Below are 19,805 nucleotides of genomic sequence, written 5' to 3'. Positions count from 1 at the left end.
AGTAATCCCATTAAGCACTTTATTATTTGATCTGGCGATTGAATTATTGGCAATTGTAAGTGTAAGGACATCTTGGAAATATGGAGGGGAAAGGGATTGAACTTGAAGTCTTCCTTTATGCAGATGATCTCTTACTTTTCATCTCAGATCCAGTGGCCTCCCTCCCCCATGCAATGCCATTACTTTCACAGCTCAGTTAATTTTCAGGATATAAATTGAATGTGCATAAAAGTGAACTTCTTCCATTGAATTCTTCTACAGCATTTTATGATGGTTCTCCTTTTAAGATTGTTAAACGTCTATTTACTTTTCTTGGTATTACAATTAAAAAGAAACATAAACATCTTTTTTAGTGAGAATTATCTTGCTATGCTTAAAAAAGTGAAGCATTCTTTGACCCAATGGTCATCTTTGTCTGCAACTTTAGTTGGCCATGTAAATTCTATTAAAATGAATATTTTACCTAAATTTTTCAATCTCTTCCAATTTTTGTTCCTAAATTGTTTTTTTTTACTTACTTGACTTGGCTCTATCATCTTACATATGGAAGAGTAAACATCCTCACCTTAGTAAAGCTCTTCTACAGAGATCTAAGAGAGATGGTGGAATGGGTCTCTCTAACTTTTACTATTGGGTAGTCAATACATGAAATTTTATGTATTGGTCCTTTTTCCATAATCATTCTGACCACCCATTATAGGTATCAATGGAGGTGATTTCTGAATTCCGCCCAAAACGTTTCTAATTTAGCACTTCTTGACTCTTCACTTCCATTTTCAACTAAGTTAATAGATAATCCACTTGTTAAATATTCTCTAAGAATTTGGGCACAGTTCAGAAAATATTTTGCATTTCATAATTTCTTTCTTTCAAGCCCTATTGTATCCAGTTATTTTTTTCAACTTTCTTTACATGATGCTATTTTTCAGAGATGGTATAGAGAGGATATTCAATGTTTTGAGATCTGTTCATTAATGGATATTTTGCATCATTTGAGCAGCTTTCTGCTAAATTTAACCTGCCCACATTACATTTTTTTAGATATTTGCAAGTCCAGCATTTTCTTGAATGACAACTTTCTGATTTCCCAAGAGAGTCTGAATCAAATGTTATTTACGAGAAATTGTTATGTTTAAATCAGACCATATTAGCTAAAAATAAAAATGCTTGGGAACAGGATTTAAATGTGACTATATCAGATGTGGATTGGGACATCATTCTTAAGTTGGTTAACAGCTCTTTGTTATGTGCTCCTCATGGTTTATTACAATTTAAAATGGTACAAAGAGCACACACGTCTACATCTAAATTTTCTCAGTATTATTTTGATATGAGTCCCTGTTTTATAAGAACACAGAAGCATCATTCATTCTTATGTTCTGGACATGTCCTAGCTGAGAAAAATATTGGAGAGAGGTTTTCCATACGTTGTCATCATTTTTTTAAATATAGATTTAATGCTGAATCCTTTGGTGGCTCTCTTCGATACAATGGGAGTGAAATGATTCTTTTTTTGTCTTTGGTCCAGAGTTCTGCTATCTCTTTTGCCTCTCTTTTGGTGAGGTGTGCAATTTTACTTAAATGCTGCCCCACCTACTCATGATCAATGGAAAAGATTTGTTATTCAGTTAATAATACATATATAAGATTTCAGACATTATGAGGGTCATTTATGACTCACTTTCTTACTTTATAATTTCACGTCAATGGAATTAAATTGTCTGACTCATATCTTTTCCATTTACACATTTTTTTATACTTCGTTCTTCTGTTGGGCAGGGGTTTTGACTTTTTTTTTCCTTGTATTTTTTCTGTTTGTTCCATTTTGTTCTCTTCCCTTTTTTTCTCTTTTTGTTTTTTTTTTAATTCATTTTGATATTATCTCTTTTTATATTAAAATATATAGTACTTGCAATACAAATTTGGATATGATTTACAACTTATTTACATTTTTGATATACTGTATGTTTTAATAGTTTTGTGTAACTACCTTATCATATTATTCATATGCTCTTTATTAAAATCAATAAAAATATTTAAAAAGAAAGAAAAATAAAAGCTATAAAAAGCTTTATGTGAAATGAAGTACATAGTATTCTCCACATGAACTATCATTGAAACAGAATCTTTTATTTTTAAATAAGGAAATGATGGCTTGAAAAGTGAGAGCAATTAAAGGATTAGAGCAGTGAACAGTAGGACTGTATTAAATAGTCCATGTTGAAATAATCAGTGCAAATGTGTTGGTCTAAGTTACTTGTTTCTGAGCTGTAACATTCAGCCATGTCTGAGAACAGTATAAATGATCAGAGACTTGGCACAGACACAAACAAAATTCCACCAAAAGTGGTTGCCAAGAAGATAATTCCTTTTACCACTGGCTTTTAAAAATGTCAAGAAAACAGTGGGCTAATTTTGTTAATCCAGGAGCTTGCTTAAGTTTTAAATTATATCGATGATTACTATCTACATACTTGGCTACATTTTCAAAAAAATATTATTGCATTTAAGAGTCAAGGCATGGCTCTAACAGCATTTTATTTATGATTCTAAGTTCTTTAGATCTTCTTCTTCTTTGGCTTGGCTTCTCGGACGAAGATTTATAGAGGGGGTAAAAAGTCCACGTCAGCTGCAGGCTCGTTTGTGGCTGACAAGTCCGATGCGGGACAGGCAGACACGGTTGCAGCGGCTGCAGGGGAAAATTGGTTGGTTGGGGTTGGGTGTTGGGTTTTTTCTCCTTTGCCTTTTGTCAGTGAGGTGGGCTCTGCGGTCTTCTTCAAAGGAGGTTGCTGCCCGCCAAACTGTGAGGCGCCAAGATGCACGGTTTGAGGCGATATCAGCCCACTGGCAGTGGTCAATGTGGCAGGCACCAAGAGATTTCTTTAGGCAGTCCTTGTACCTTTTCTTTGGTGCACCTCTGTCACGGTGGCCAGTGGAGAGCTCGCCATATAACACGATCTTGGGAAGGCGATGGTCCTCCATTCTGGAGATGTGACCCACCCAGCGCAGCTGGATCTTCAGCAGCGTGGACTCGATGCTGTCGACCTCTGCCGTCTCGAGTACTTCGACGTTAGGGATGAAAGCGCTCCAATGGATGTTGAGGATGGAGCGGAGACAACGCTGGTGGAAGCGTTCTAGGAGCCGTAGGTGATGCCGGTAGAGGACCCATGATTCGGAGCCGAACAGGAGTGTGGGTATGACAATGGCTCTGTATACGCTTATCTTTGTGAGGTTTTTCAGTTGGTTGTTTTTCCAGACTCTTTTGTGTAGTCTTCCAAAGGCGCTATTTGCCTTGGCGAGTCTGTTGTCTATCTCATTGTCGATCCTTGCATCTGATGAAATGGTGCAGCCGAGATAGGTAAACTGGTTGACCGTTTTGAGTTTTGTGTGCCCAATGGAGATGTGGGGGGGCTGGTAGTCATGGTGGGGAGCTGGCTGATGGAGGACCTCAGTTTTCTTCAGGCTGTCTTCCAGGCCAAACATTTTGGCAGTTTCCGCAAAGCAGGACGTCAAGCGCTTTAGACGCTTAATTAATGTTTAGATAAACATTAATTAAATGACTAAGTATATTTAATGGCAATCTGTGCTGTACAGATGGACCAAAGCACAATTCATGATTCATTGCTTTTAATATGTGTTATACTACCTATGTTGCTTTCTTCAATACAATTTATGTATTGTGAATCCCCTCACAATATTAGTTGGACTCCTACCTATTTTTGTACCTTTTTTTGTACCCTGATGACACTTAAGCAGGTTTCTTACTTAAACTAATAATTCCTGATATCATTAAGCATAAATAATTACCAAGATATTAAGTTGGATTTAGTTGTAGTAAACATTGTTTTCCAAATATTAACTGAAGTTTTAATGGTACCTTAAGTTTATATTCTACCTAGATATAATTCCAGGGCGTCGTGGACATCTAGGTACTTGGTCAGAGGTAGAATTAACTGATTACTCATGTTGTAAATTCCAATCAGTTACAGGATATATACCAATCACACATTGTCTTATTCTTTGTGCACAAAACCAAGCATTATTTTTTAAAAATAAATTTAATATAACGTATAGCACTTTAACATTGGCCATAAAATTGCTCAAAGTTTCCCATATACAGCTATTAATATGTCAAAATGCAATATAATGTCATGTGTAAACCAGATGTACTATAGTCCAATACTATTCTTGTAGCAGTTTACTGTTCATTTTCTCCAATCTGCTTTCTCTTAGTGCTAGAATGAAATTAATGGTCCTGGAGGTGTCATTTTTATAGACAGTGCAAAATTATTTGGAAATGTTTTTAAAAAACTCATGACAATCAATGTGTTTTTTTTTAACATATGAATGATACAATCTTGGTAATTTGATTTTTAAAAATAATTATCTATTTTAAAGTGCACTGCAGAGGTTTAATCAGTACAATATTTGACAGTACAACTCCAATTATTAGAAATCAGACTCTCTAAATTAATTTAACTGAAATTTTAAAAAAAATTCAGATAAATGATGATATCCAAAACAAATTAGAAATCCTCATTTATATAAAAATTTTTCAGTGCCGAACTGACCTCCCAGGTTGAAAAAAAAAATTCACTCGACATGAAATTAGAACAACAATTTTCCTCAATTCAGGTAACTTACTCCCTCTCTCTTTCTACTTCTTCTTTACTTTCCTCTATTGACCTTTCTCTCCAACTTTCCCTCTTAAACTGAGTGCCACTGTCTCCCACCTGCAAGCGTTCCAAAAAATCCCTTGTCCTGGTTCATGAAGAAGAAAGGCCTCCCAGGCAGGAACAGGGAGTGAGGACTCCTGGGCAGGAGCAGGACCTTAAGCTCAGTGGTGTTCCCTCCCTCCCCTTTCCTTCTATCCCCTTCCCTCCCTTCCTACTCGGCACACCAGAATGCTTGATCCTGACTCCAAACCCTTCCTTTAGCCCACTACCACACACACATGCCGGAGTCCCCAGTGTGCATGTGCGGTAGGGCTCGGGGCATAATTCGGAGTCGGGACTTGGGTGTTGGGAGCTCCAGTGTCCATGGACACAGTGAGTGTTATACTGGCCCGGGAAGCCTCCTCAAGCAGCAGCAGAGGAGACCAGTCAGGGATCAGCGGTGGCAGTTGGGAGATCTCAATGATTGGTGGAGGAGTTGCAGCTAGCATTTTTTGGTGAGAATTAAACATTATTTTAATGCTCAAAAAGCCTTCCCTTGTTGTTATTGTTTAAACATTGATGCAAGTGATTTGCTGTTGCTTCTGGGCTTTATTTTTAAATGACCAGTAATCTGAAAAAAAAATTTCCATTGGCCAGGTCCCACCCATTTCGGATAATCGGACTTGTAATATTGTGTGTGTGTGTGTGTGTGTGTGTGTGCGTGCGTGCGTGCGTGTGTGTGATATTATATAAATCATTCTGTGACTGCAGCTCAATGTGAAATTTGACAGTGCAAAATTCTACTGTTATTGCAAGTGGTGTATTATATCCAGAATTGTCACATTGTTTCACTAAACTACATTAAGACAATTCTTTCCTAATCTTTAATGTGGGTATTCCCACAATCCCAACACATTCATGCAGACCACCTACAAGTTCCCAGCATGCTTCATTCTAATTTAATTAAGTGTGAAATGTCCAAAGGAATAGTATTTACAATTCAAATTTAAAAAAAAAATCATGAACAACATTGGAAATAATGTTTGTACAAATTAGAATGCAAAATCCTTGAGACATATGCTCATAGCTCTATTCGTGCACCTGAATGGTACTGGATGAATAGAAAAACCATGATCTCGTGTATCCTCCAGGATCCTCTCAGTGATTCATTTGGAACAAAATGTTACAATATATGAAAAAAGTTACAAAAGAAAAAGTGCAAAAAGATCTTTAAAATCTACTTAGTAAATTAGTCACTAAATTATTCAGATAGTCATTGGATGAATATCATTGATTTACAAATGAGCTTTTGAAAGCTAAAGCTTTGGTTACTTTATTTCTAATTCAAAAGCAGAACTAAAGAGTCAATGGCTTTAAGTTCAATGAATGATACTTAATTACATTCTCATACCTACAGCTATTTCAAAATAGCTGTTTCTTTCAAGCTATTCTTTAAAAAAATACACACAAGAAAACAAAACTGAAATAGGATGTACTTTTGTTGTACAATTAAATTCAGATTTACATATTTATTCAGATTTTTTTCCATTAATATAAAAGGAAATATACAAATAGTGGATATCTTAAAAAAACTAAATATTTATTGAAAATTTTCAACAACATCTGCATGTTTTCTCTTCCTTCAACATATGTAATGTTAAACTTTTTCTTATTAAAATAAATGTTTAATAATAGTTTTGGTTAAACTCTTTCCAGAAGAAGCATTAACAAATGAGAAATAAAATATTCAATAAATAATATTTCTCTATAGCCTTTAAGCTCCTTTTAAATGTATTTATTTTTCACAAGCCAACAAGTCAAAAAAATAACAACTTGCTTCAATGACAAACAGGTTTGTCTTTTAAAATGATGAACATATAGTCTGCCTCCCACCTGTCTTGAAAGGTCTTGTTTTCAGTCTCGTTTGGCCATTTTTCGTAAGGGGTTTATTACATGTGAGTTCGGCGACAGATCACAGATGCTAATGAAAGTAAAGAGAGGAGGTGGGGACGATTAGCGGGCTGACGGGCTGGCGCCAATGCATTTGCAAAGCATTCTGGGATTTGTAGTATTAGCTGTGCATGCGCTACATTGGAGCGGCGGCCAGCAGGCCAGCTCTAATACATATTTGATATGATCTTGTGGGCCAAATATAATTATATCACAGGCCAAATTTGGCCCGCGGGCCTGAGTTTGACATGGGTGCATTAACATTTTTTGTGACCATAATTCATGTCTGGAAGAAAATAAATTAGTTTTTCTTTACTTAATGTCAAGAGGATTACTGCCTATCCTTCCTATCTACACATCAGTATCTCATTGTCGATCCTTGCATCTGATGAAATGGTGCAGCCGAGATAGGTAAACTGGTTGACCGTTTTGAGTTTTGTGTGCCCGATGGAGATGTGGGGGGGCTGGTAGTCATGGTGGGGAGCTGGCTGATGGAGGACCTCAGTTTTCTTCAGGCTGACTTTCAGGCCAAACATTTTGGCAGTTTCCGCAAAACAGGACGTCAAGCGCTGAAGAGCTGGCTCTGAATGGGCAACTAAAGCGGCATCGTCTGCAAAGAGTAGTTCACGGTCAAGTTGCTCATGTGTCTTGGTGTGAGCTTGCAGGCGCCTCAGATTGAAGAGACTGCCATCCGTGCGGTACCAGATGTAAATAGCGTCTTCATTTGTTGAGGACTTTCATGGCTTGGTTCAGCATCATGCTGAAGAAGATTGAAAAGAGGGTTGGTGCGAGAACACAGCCTTGCTTCACGCCATTGTTAATGGAGAAAGGTTCAGAGAGCTCATTTCTGTATCTGACCTGACCTTGTTGGTTTTCGTGCAGTTGGATAATCAGGTTGAGGAACTTTGGGGGGCATCCGATGCGCTCTAGTATTTGCCAGAGCCCTTTCCTGCACACGGTGTCGAAGGCTTTGGTGAGGTCAACAAAGGTGATGTAGAGTCCTTTGTTTTGTTCTCTGCACTTTTCTTGGAGCTGTCTGAGGGCAAAGACCATGTCAGTAGTTCCTCTGTTTGCGCGAAAGCCGCACTGTGATTCTGGGAGAATATTCTCGGCGACACTAGGTATTATTCTATTTAGGAGAATCCTAGCGAAGATTTTGCCTGCAATGGAGAGCAGCGTGATTCCCCTGTAGTTTGAGCAGTCTGATTTCTCGCCTTTGTTTTTGTACAGGGTGATGATGGTGGCATCACGAAGGTCCTGAGGCAGTTTTCCTTGGTCCCAACAAAGCTTGAAAAACTCATGCAGTTTGGCATGCAGAGTTTTGCCGCCAGCCTTCCAGACCTCTGGGGGGATTCCATCCATACCTGCTGCTTTGCCACTTTTCAGTTGTTCATTTCATCAGATGCAAGGATCGACAATGAGATAGACAACAGACTCGCCAAGGCAAATAGCGCCTTTGGAAGACTACACAAAAGAGTCTGGAAAAACAACCAACTGAAAAACCTCACAAAGATAAGCGTATACAGAGCCGTTGTCATACCCACACTCCTGTTCGGCTCCGAATCATGGGTCCTCTACCGGCATCACCTACGGCTCCTAGAACGCTTCCACCAGCGTTGTCTCCGCTCCATCCTCAACATCCATTGGAGCGCTTTCATCCCTAACGTCGAAGTAGTCGAGATGGCAGAGGTCAACAGCATTGAGTCCACGCTGCTGAAGATCCAGCTGCGCTGGATGGGTCCCGTCTCCAGAATGGAGGACCATCGCCTTACCAAGATCGTGTTATATGGCGAGCTCTCCACTGGCCACCGTGACAGAGGTGCACCAAAGAAAAGGTACAAGGACTGCCTAAAGAAATCTCTTGGTGCCTGCCACATTGACCACCGCCAGTGGGCTGATCTCGCCTCAAACCGTGCATCTTGGCGCCTCACAGTTTGGCGGGCAGCAACCTCCTTTGAAGAAGACCGCAGAGCCCACCTCACTGACAAAAGGCAAAGGAGGAAAAACCCAACACCCAACCCCAACCAACCATTTTTCCCCTGCAGCCGCTGCAACCGTGTCTGCCTGTCCCGCATCGGACTTGTCAGCCACAAACGAACCTGCAGCTGACGTGGACATTTACCCCCTCCATAAATCTTCGTCCGCGAAGCCAAGCCAAAGAAGATGACACATCAGTAATTTGTGTACTTTAGTTCCTTCTTTAAATCAAAATAACCTCACATCTACCCTTTCCACATTTTTTTTGTCTCATGCTCCAAAACTTCCCTGTCAACTATTCAGCATTAATTTTTGAGACATTCTTCTGTTAAAGAAAACCAATAAAAATTGAAGTTTTTATGATATCTCTGTTTTGACATCTTACATAAAAGAGCTCTCAATTTTCATGAAAATTGCTGTTTACCTCTGAATTATAGTACTGCTACTTTGCATATCATTTTTAAGAACACCTTTTGCTTGTTCTCATTATGTCTTCTTACGAGGTTTCAATAAAACACCTTGTATAGTGACAGATCAATTAGCAGCTTTTAAAATACTTGAGCGAAACCTTAACTAATGTCAACCCTGACATAATGAAAAGTTTCTATCAACCATAAAATTTAATTAAATTAATAAAATATAAAAGAGACTAAAATTAATAAATAATGCGACGTGCATGAGAAATCATATAACCTGTAGAAATGAATAATGATTTTTTAATGTTGTCACAGCACTCACATAAAGCGGATGCTGCAGCCACTATTGTGAGGGTTCAAACTGAGTGTCGATGCATATACTTAATTGAATCAAATTCAGTTTAAGTATAATATTGTACATACACTTCCCAAACCAAAGAGAAAAAGGGAAGCATAAAAGATTTTGTGTGTGTGTGTGTGTGTGTGTGTGTGTGTGTGTGTGTGTGTGTGTGTGTGCGTGCGCGTGTGTGTGTGTTTTGTGTGTGTGTGTGTGTGTGCGCGCGTGTGTGTGTGTGCGTGTGCGTGTGTGTGTGCGTCCGTGTACGTGCATGTGTGTGTGTGTTTTGTGTGTGTGTGTGTGTGTGTGTGTGTGTGCGTGTGCGTACGTGCATGTGTGTGTGTTTGTGTGAGTGTGTGTGCGTGTGTGTGTGTGCGCGCGCGTGTGTGTGTGCGTGCGCGTACGTGCATGTGTGTGTGTTCTTTGTGTGTGCGCGCGCGCGTGTGTGTGTGCGTGCGCGTACGTGCATGTGTGTGTGTTCTTTGTGTGTGCGCGCGTGCGTGTGTGTGTGCTTGTGTGTGTGTGCGTGTGTGTGCGTGTGCGCGTGCGCGTAGTGCATGCGTGTGTGTGTGTGTGTGTGTGTGTGTGTGTGTGTGTGTGTGTGTGTGTGTGAGAGTGAGAGAGAGAGAGGGAGATAGCAAGAGTATGGCACATTTGGCGTAGCAGTTACCGCAATGCCTTTACAGCACCAGCAATCAGGACCCATGTTCAAATGCTGGACTATCTGTAAGGAGTTTGTACGTTCTGCCCATGTCCGCATGGGTTTTCCCTGGGGGCTCCGGTTTCTTCCCACTGTTCAAAATATACCGGGGATATAGATTAATTGGGTGTAAATTGGGCAGAATGGATTCGTGGGCCCAATTTGATCCAAAATTCTCCTCCACAAATGTCTAAATTAAGAAAATATTATTGTCTATTTGTGTGTTTTTCTAAGGGTATATGTCCATCAGCCTTCCTTTCTGAATGTGAATGAATATGCATAAGAAAAGAAGAGGGAAAGGTTGGAGAGAGGAGGACACTTTTGGATCAAAGTGGGTTGGCCCCACCATGCTGAGCACTGACACTCCTCAGGGCTGTGTGCTCAGCCACTACTGTTCATACTGCTCACTCACAAGTTCACTGCCAGATTCAGTTCTAACAGAATCATCAAATGTGCAGATGATACAACATCAGCAACAACAATGAGTGACATTACAGAAAGAGGTTGAAAGGCTCATAAAATAGCAAAAACAACCTGAGTTTCAACATTGACAAGACAAAGGAGATGATTTTGAACTTCAGGAGGATGAAGGTTAACAATTCCTCACTACACATCAACAGTACCCTCAAGGAGAGCACAAAGTTCCTTCCCATGCATTTAAAGGACAACCTATCCTGGACTCACAACACTTCATTGTTTCTCAGGTGCAGAAGTGCCTTCACTTCCTAAGGAGTCCTAGCAGGCTAAGGCTACCAGGCCACATGTTTGAAACCTTTAACAGGAGGGTCCTGCTGGCTGCATTATTGTATGGTATGTAGCTTCAAAGCATCAGACATGATGTCTATACTGAGGAATATTGAAACATCCAAGAGGTTCAATGGGGTCTCCCTTTTTTTGATTAACGATATTTACCGGGAGCATTGTTTAAATAGAGCTCAAAAATTAAAGAAGATCCTTTCCATCCATCTTTAACCCACTATCTTCAAGAAGGAAGTGAAGGAGCATTAAAATCAGGACTGCCAGGCTCGGGAATAGCTTCTTCCCACAGCCTGTGAGATTGATGAACAGTATTCTGTAACCATATAAATCCTACCAAATATTTATATATATTATTTTAATTAATTATGTGATCATTATGTACTGTATATTGTTTGTTTTTGTATGTGCATCATGGTCTAGGGAGATGTTCTTTTGATGGGTTGTATATGTGCAATCAGATGATAATAAACTTAACTTGACATTATTAAATACAATGGCTGGTCATGTGCAAGCAACACATCGTAATTTAATTGGAGTGCAGAAATTCAATTGATGACAAAACAAGCCAAATGAAGTTAATCAGCATCATCTTAACATAGATATTAGATTATAGTCTCCTATTTATTCTCTCCTATGTATATCTTTTAATTGTAGCAATCATTAATCGAACTTGTTTTAATCTTTCTCATTCAAACAGAGGAGCAAATGTACCTGTAGCATTCAGCAAACTCTTTGTTTCTTACACAGTTTCTTGGAGAGAAGGATGCTGTCCATTTTAGTCATGTAAATTCAGGGAATCCAATAAAGTTTCCGCTGTAGACCTGAAGTGCTCAGCGTCTTCTTGTTCTGTTTTGAACATTGAAGGGATAGAGATTCCCATGACTCAATAATTTTTTGAGGAGATCTCCTCTTAAAATATTTCCTCGTTCCTTCAGACCTGAGGAGTCAGAGTTGAATCCTGACTTTCGGAGTCTTGTCTCAGGGTTTTGCCTCACAACCATTGCGATCAGAGCTTCAATGCCAAGTCTGCTGGCCTGGGAGAGGATGTTGTTCTTGTTTCACTAAACCTGCTAATTGTTTTGGAGAATTTAATAGAGGCTTTGAGGATGTCCTTGGCTCCCAAGTCTACAGAAGGCTAGGTATCGCTGCTGCTCAGTAGACCACATGCTTGGTGTCAGTTTAAGGTCATTGTTTTCATACATTTTTTCCCTTAGTTCACAGTTTGTACCGATGCACAAGACGAAGCCATGAAATTCATCATCAATGTTTACTGTTGTAGTGAGGTTCCTCCCAAGATATGGAAAATGATCAATGTTCTCAGAGTCTCATTGATCCTGTAAAAGAGAGCATAGGGCATTGGAGACAAGTTGGCAGAAGAACTTTGTAATGTGGACAGTTAGCATGATGTCCATTCTCCTGGATTAACAATCACTTGGAGCTTGGCCTCTAAATTGCAAAACACAAATCCTCTCTGTTTACAATGGTTGTATTCTGCAGATTAACTTCACTCCAATTCTCTTGCAACAAGGAAGATTGAACAGGGTTGGAATGGAAATGTCTAGTTTGACTCCAGTTTGCTCAGGGACTGGATGTCTGGAGTGAACACATTGATTCGGATCACTGCTTGAATATCCTGTAGGAGATAAAGAATGGCAATGAATTACTGGGCAGTCAAGGATTCTTCTCAGTCCCTCTTGGTAGAGAACCAGAAGCTTTGTGAGATTGAAATATTTGTAGTAGAATCTCACCCACCGCGAGGAACAATGCTGAGGCTCTTCAATGTCAGACCAACACAAACAAAATATGAAGAGTACCAATTGCTAGGTGCCCTTTAAGCAGACCTTTCTTTGTGAGGTCCTTCACTTCTTAACATTGATTTCCTACAGCACTTACACTGCTATCACCTTTCAGAGGACAGGGTGATGACGAGTGGATGAGGCAGTATTTGGTCGGATAATGTTTGGTACCAGTTATGGCTTGAGAGCAATGAACATCCCCTTGCTCCCTTGCTCATCAATGATGACAATGCTTGGATGAGGGGCTGTCATGAATGAGCTGACATTGGCAGAAATCAACTAATAGATTAGAGCAGTGGTTCTCAACCTTTCTTTTCCACTCATATACCACATTAAGTCTAACAACAGAGCACCTATGGGATAGGGTTTCCCATTCATTTTGAAGGGTAGGATGAAACCAGGGCACCCAGAGGAAACCCAGGCAGGCATGAGGAGAACACACAAACTCTAGAAACAGTGCTGGATTCGAACTCAAGTTTCTGCTGCTGTAATGGCGTTGAGCTAACTGGGCCACTCCTATACCTTTTCAATAAAGGGCAGAGGTTTAACAGATGCTGGAGATTGTATTTCAGTTAATCTGTCAACCTGAGTATTTTTATATTTAAATTAAATCTTAACAATGTGTCTTAATTAAATAACTTTAATGACAATCTCTTTGCTTTAGAATAAAACAATTATTTGATCTATTGAAGCTACAAAATCTATTGATGATCATTTACTCTAATTAAAGTATAATGTTAGGTAATAATTTACCAAATTTCACAAATAATTTTTACATGAACTATAACACAGAGATACATCAGGCTTTGCTATCTAAAATAATATTTCATATTCTCATAAGCCTATTAACACTTGCATTATCTGTATTTGACTTCTGAATTAAGCCTTCACTGCTCCAGATATGATACTGCAAGAAAGTTCACAGTTCAAATGATGCAATATAGATTCTATTAATTTGGGCCTGTTTTCTTAAAAAAAAAGTTGATCATCATTCTAAAATTAAAAAAAAGAGATACTTAAAAAATTTTGCTTCCTTCATTAGGTCACACCATTGACCAGCAATTAGACCTGACACATACTGTGACAAAAAGCTGTTGTGAGTAACTCATTTGTTGACTTCCCAGTATCTTTCCATCATCATAACCTTTTGTACAGTTATGTGTAATAAATACATTTGATTAACTTAATGTTACTTTTGCAAGTTGAACACAATTTATAAACTAACCAGTACTATGTCCCCTCATAGTTGGAGCTCTTAGAACTCTGAATCACAACCATTATTATTTCTGTATTGGTTGGGGGTGATCTGTTATGAAAAGATGTTCGGGCGATGTGCTTCCTTCTTTTCCACTGCTGTGGAGATCTAGGGTGCAGAAATGGACATCTGGACAGATTCAGAAGCTTGAAATGCTCCAAAGAAATATGGAAAGCCTCGCCTGAATTTTACTTTTGAACTGACCCCAATCAACATCTTTTGCATAGGATTGCCTACAAGAAATACAGGAAAGGAGTACAATGTATTTCTTTAAGTTGCACACCAGGAAACCAGCCTCTTCTACGGTTCTATCCAATATGGCAATGGAAACATTGAATGTCCACTGAATGATCAGCAAGAATATTGCATGCCCAGTGTAATTCATCTCGAGCAAAGTCATGGAAGTATCATGGAAACATGATACCAAGATTACAAAATGTGCTATGTATATTAAGAGATGCAGTTCAAATTTTCCATTCAATTTTGAAACTTCTGCTTAGAAAATGCACTGTGCGAGTTAATTTCCAGACTACTGTTTTTTATATATAAAATTGCTGGGATAATACCAACAAGACTCCAAGTGAGGTAGCAGATTAGTTGGTGCATTGCTCTATTGTACATCAAATCAGATTGTTTAGCAGCATCATAAATTGTATGCGATGTTGGCAAGCAGAATTAATTGAGTTGGAAATGTTCTGCATCAGCATTACTGAAAATAAATGTGGGATTAATAAATCTCTCATTTACCATCTATTGCATGCGACAAAACTACTAGAAGTGTCAAAGTAAAGGATGAACTATTCTTTTGCAAAAATAAGAATGACCCTTTATGGTAGATGTTAGCAACCAATATAAAAATGGTATGGGCATGTTTTTATTTTGTTTCGAAACTGGAAAAAGATGTGGAAAGCCCAACAGTTTCAAGTAATAATGCTGATATTTACAAATTTCAAGCTAATCTCACATGGCATGTGTCCTTGTTGCAAGTATTCACTCTTTTCCACACCATGGACTTCTTTAAATTTTGCCAAAATAGTCTGACAAAATAAATTAAAGAGCAGAAATTAAAAATTGTTTTTGATAGGGTGAGTGAAATATATATTGGCCACTTGGGCTGATTTGAGGATGTTATCTATTGCCATGTTAAGGGATGTTATAGGAGTAGCCAATACTATTTAATGAATCATATGGAGTTGCCATTGCAGACAATCAGATGCTCCACATGGAACCACAGGCAACTCCAATAAGGTGTAACTCCTGTATTTACATAGACTATCTATAAATCTAGGATGTGCTCATTAAATGCTGACCTCTGTCACTCTACTTCATCACATGGAATCCAATTAGCTAACAAACAAGCCACCTGAGAATCTCAGTGGTTCAGGCAATATCTGTAGAGGCAAATGGATGACCAATATTTTGGTTGAGATCCTGTATCAGAACTGAGAGTGTAGAGGGGAGACAGTCAGTATATCTCTCTTTCCAAATTCTGACAAAGGTCCTCCATCCTGAAATAAAAACTATGATCAACTTTTCACCATTGTTGCCTGATCGGCTGAGGTTGTCCAGCATTTATTTTTTTAATTTCAATTTTCCAGTACCTGCCGTTAATAGCAGAAATTTCTGGAATCGGGTTCCATTAAAATTAATGGCAGGAAAATTGAAAGCATTCCACCTGCAGCCTTGAGTCTCCCTTCCATTTTGATGGTAATGAAGGTAAAATATTTCACTTTTGCTGGTATCTTCCATGATCTAGCTGAATTAGAAGTTCTCAATTGTCTCATTTGTCACCTACCAAATGCATGTCCTGTGAGGTGATGCACTCTGGGTTTTATTTTCTTTTTCCTGCTTGCTGCCAAGAACTGACAATATAGTGAATAACAGATTTGATTTGAAACCATGCCACAGGGCTAAAAGTAAACATCTCTTAAACTCCGTGCAGCTGGCCAACTGCATTTCTATAATTAAGGCTGGAGTAATGTTAAAGTTCCAAATGTACTGTTAAGGCAAACATTGTAGACATTGCGTTCCTTTTTTTTTGACCATGTGGAGATACTTTTGTTCTATAAACATATACATTAAATATAGAAGAAATTCAGATTTTCAGTGTTTAACTCAGTGATGGTTGAATCTCATGAAAACAATTTATAATTGATCTCATCACATGTTATATTGGTATTCCATTTATTTACAAGAGATTATCCCTTACTGGGTCTGCTAAAATAGTTAATATTAACATGATCATTGCTTGATATTCCTTTTTGCTGCGTCAGTGAATAATCTCGAATGAAGGAACTGATCACGCTAACTATCTGAGACTCTCATATTTGGGAAATGGTATTTATTTATTTATTTGTATATATGAATACTTATCCTACATTTGTTTCGTTTGACTGTATGTGTCTTACTTATCCTACATTTGTTTCATTTGACTGTATGTGTCTTATATCTGGATGTGTGCCTGCATATTTTGCCCTGAGAACCAGAGAATGCTGTTTCGTTGTCTTGTACTTGTGCAATCGGATGACAATAGAAACATAGAAACATAGAAAATAGGTGCAGGCATAAGCCATTTGGCCCTTCAAGCCTACACCGCCATTCATTTTGATCATGGCTGATCATCTACTCAGTACCTTCTCCCCATACCCTCAATCCCCTTAGCCAGAAGAGCCAAATCTAACTCCCTCTTATGTCAATAAACTTAACTTAACTGAAAAAGGTTCACATTTAAAATATTGAGCTGATGTATCCTTAACTAAAAAAAAGAACATGAATCTTTTTGCTTTTCTGGTAGAGAATAAAGGAGAAGACTGAAATAAAATCCCAATGAACAAGGAAGAAATTATGACATCACAGTAATGCCATATCAGCCGAGGGTGCAGAACATGGCTGTATATGTAAATGTGATTTCATATGCCCTGCATGTATAATTTAAACATTTAGCACTGTTATATCTTTCTGGTATTTCAATACTGATATACCAGATACACAGACTTGCTAGTGGACTTTGGTTTTGTGTGTGTGTGTGTGTGTGTGTGTGTGTGTGTGTGTGTGTGTGTGTGTGTGTGTGTGTGTGTGTGTGTGTGTGTGTGTGTGTGTGTGTGTGTGTGTAATAAAATACCTCTCAGAAACCTTATAAATCATTTTGCTTACAAAGTAATTTGTCACATGGCAATTCCTCTGTAAATGATTTTTTTTTACCTCTGCCTGTTGCTTTAACTGATTTTCCATCATTTATCTCAAACAGCAGCTGTATAACATCTTTCCACCTTTATTCAAAGTAAGGATGGTAAGAATTTGAATTAGTTCAGCATTAAAAAAAAGTATTCTATGCATACATACATCTGTAAATGATTGTGTTTTATCTTCCTTCAGGACCTTATTTTGAAAGTCACACAGAAAGTTTGTTCTTTCACATATGTGGTCTTGAAAGAGGTGAAACTGATAATATTTTGTAACTATTTGGAGCAGGTAATTCATTTTAATTGGTAATACTGAGTTCCCTAAAATATGATGGTCAGGATTTTAACTTGTATCTTTATTCAAAGGTGGTAGGTGTGTCAGTATTCTTCATGGTCCAGTGAACACAAATTTTATCTACATTTAATGGTGGAAGATATGTGCATTTTCCCTCATACTCCTGTGTTGTTGGCACATCTACTTTTCCTTCTGGATGACTGATGGGGGATATTTTTACATTACATGTATACAGCATTGAATGATTAGTCAATATTCCTCTAGGTCCAGTGGTGAAAGGAAACATAATTTTTTTAGTTTAATGGCAAGAAATCTTGAAGCACGGAATGTATTCTTGTGGTCCGTTTTCCTAGAGTTAGTGGTGATAAGAGTGGGGGAGGGATGGTTGGAAGCAACTTATTTTCCCCCCCCTCCACTATTTTGAAGTCGATGAAAATGTATACCTTTTACTTTAATGTGTTGGTCATGAGTGTTGGCTGCAAGAACAGAAATTCAAAATTGTCAAAAATATTTATATTCGGTCATGTTCCTGTAAAATATTCTGTAAAATGCAAATATTTGAAATAAAAATATATTGGCTTTGTCATTTTTTTAGCATTCACACACCCAATACTAAAGCACATTCTGAGCAAATTAATATTGCTTGTAGTTAATATTTTAAAACTTATTAATACCTCAACATCTTAGCTACATCTTCCATCTCATCGCCTACTGGCAAACTTTCCCTTTCCTTTCCAAGATTAACCTCATCATGCACACAAACACATTGTGGAAGTCATTTGTATCATTTGAATGCTTTGTCAGATGAAAATATGCTAAATATATAACAATAGATGGTATACTGGGTCAGTGGTGAACCACAGGATGGTTGAATATGGGTAATTTTTCACACAGCAAGTTTTACATCTCAACCCTGACATCCAGGAAAGGATAAATAAAGAGGTCACCTTTCATTGCTCCTGTGTATCCCAGAGAATCCACTCCAAGCAGGGAGAGGTATTGGAGTGGATTTATTCAGGATAGAGTGCTTTCTGTAAAATAGGTTTTCTATTAAAAATCAGGAGGAATATCAATTTAAAAACAGTTGCAAAAGATGTTCGTATGAGTATGGACTATTTTACATTTTATTTGGAATGCTCTTCCTTTGTGATTTTGTAATAAATTCTGTGCCAAATATTTTACTAAATAATTTACAGTGAATTCATGATAAACAGAATTCAATTTTCTTGGAAACCAGTTATTCAGTTAACAGGAACTGACAGTACATGCAGTCGGCAATATAATCTGCTGTGGTCATATCATTCTGGGTATTATTTTCTTCAACCATGTGCAAGTGCTTATTTTGATCTTTCCCATTAATCTTTGCTTTAATGAGCTATTTCAGCTCGTCATTCTTATCTGTTTAACTTCATTCAACTTTTTGGGGGATAGATAATTATCTTGAAGCGAAAGGAAAAGGAGGGGAAGCCATATAATTTGATCACCATTAAATAATCATCAATCAAACATTGAAATTATTTTCATAAAAGTACATGCAAATGTTATGTAGTTGAAGATTTAAGATGTCATTGTATTTTGGTACTTTGTAACATACAGCAGTGGTAACCTTTATGATGTAAACATGAGAGTACAAACAGCTGTTTGAAGGGAGACATTTTAATGTAGCTGCCAGTCAGTATGTGAGCTGTGCTGATGAAGCTTTCCAAACCATTCAGTTCCTGAAGTAATTGCTCTATTTGAAATCTAGTAGATTTAAAATGAGGGACACAATGTCATGTATTGCAGCAGAATAACTCAGAAGTGATGTTTGATTTAACGATGTATGGATTCAACCAACACACTTTTCTGCAAATACAGTTTTCAGAAGTCCAACGACTTTGGACCAGAAATAGCACATTTGCATTCTCGTTCTTGTGATTAGGATGATGGAACAAGAGGTGTACATTAAAAATTCTTCATCCCCTTTTCTGAGAAAGTCCTTAATCTGACATCTATCTCTGATATCTGTCACATACTCTAAAATTAAGACACCAACTACATCTTGAAAACCACCCCTTTTAAAGTAATATTCCTTAAATCTCCTTATTTGACAGTCCTACCATTTGCACGGTTACTGTAATAGGCTTATTTTTCAGAAAATAATGGATAAAAAGTGACAACCTATCCAGTGAATCTGAATGCATAATTGATTTAAAGGCATAAATTAATACAATAATGCCTTTATTGTGTGCCATTGCTGCCAAACCTACAAAAGAGCTGTGGAATAAAACACGGTTACATTTTTTGCACTGATAGCCATCAATATGTAATGCAGATTATCCCAATTCTTCTCATGTTTCCAGTAGATGACTGCACTCAACTTAATTTGAATTTTCATCTCTCTGTTGCATGCAGGCACTCTTTGCTCTTTAAACTGCTGAATTCAAATGTTGTACATTTAAATAAGTATATATAAAATTGATACCACAAGCAATTTTTAAAAT

The 19,805-nt window shown here is 37.9% G+C and overlaps 1 long non-coding RNA gene across 1 annotated transcript in view; it reads left to right on the top strand.

Moving 5' to 3' along the window:
* Positions 1-13,713, top strand: part of LOC138759839 (uncharacterized) — a 35,383-nt gene extending 21,670 nt beyond the window's left edge. The window contains exon 3 of the long non-coding RNA XR_011355137.1: positions 13,633-13,713. This is a non-coding gene — a long non-coding RNA (uncharacterized lncRNA). The remainder of the gene's footprint in view (positions 1-13,632) is intronic.
* The last annotated feature ends 6,092 nt before the right edge of the window (positions 13,714-19,805 follow it).

Source organism: Narcine bancroftii, chromosome 4, assembly GCF_036971445.1.
Source record: "Narcine bancroftii isolate sNarBan1 chromosome 4, sNarBan1.hap1, whole genome shotgun sequence".
In the NCBI taxonomy this organism is placed as follows: Eukaryota; Metazoa; Chordata; class Chondrichthyes; order Torpediniformes; family Narcinidae; genus Narcine; species Narcine bancroftii.
This window is presented reverse-complemented; position numbering and strand designations above follow the sequence as displayed.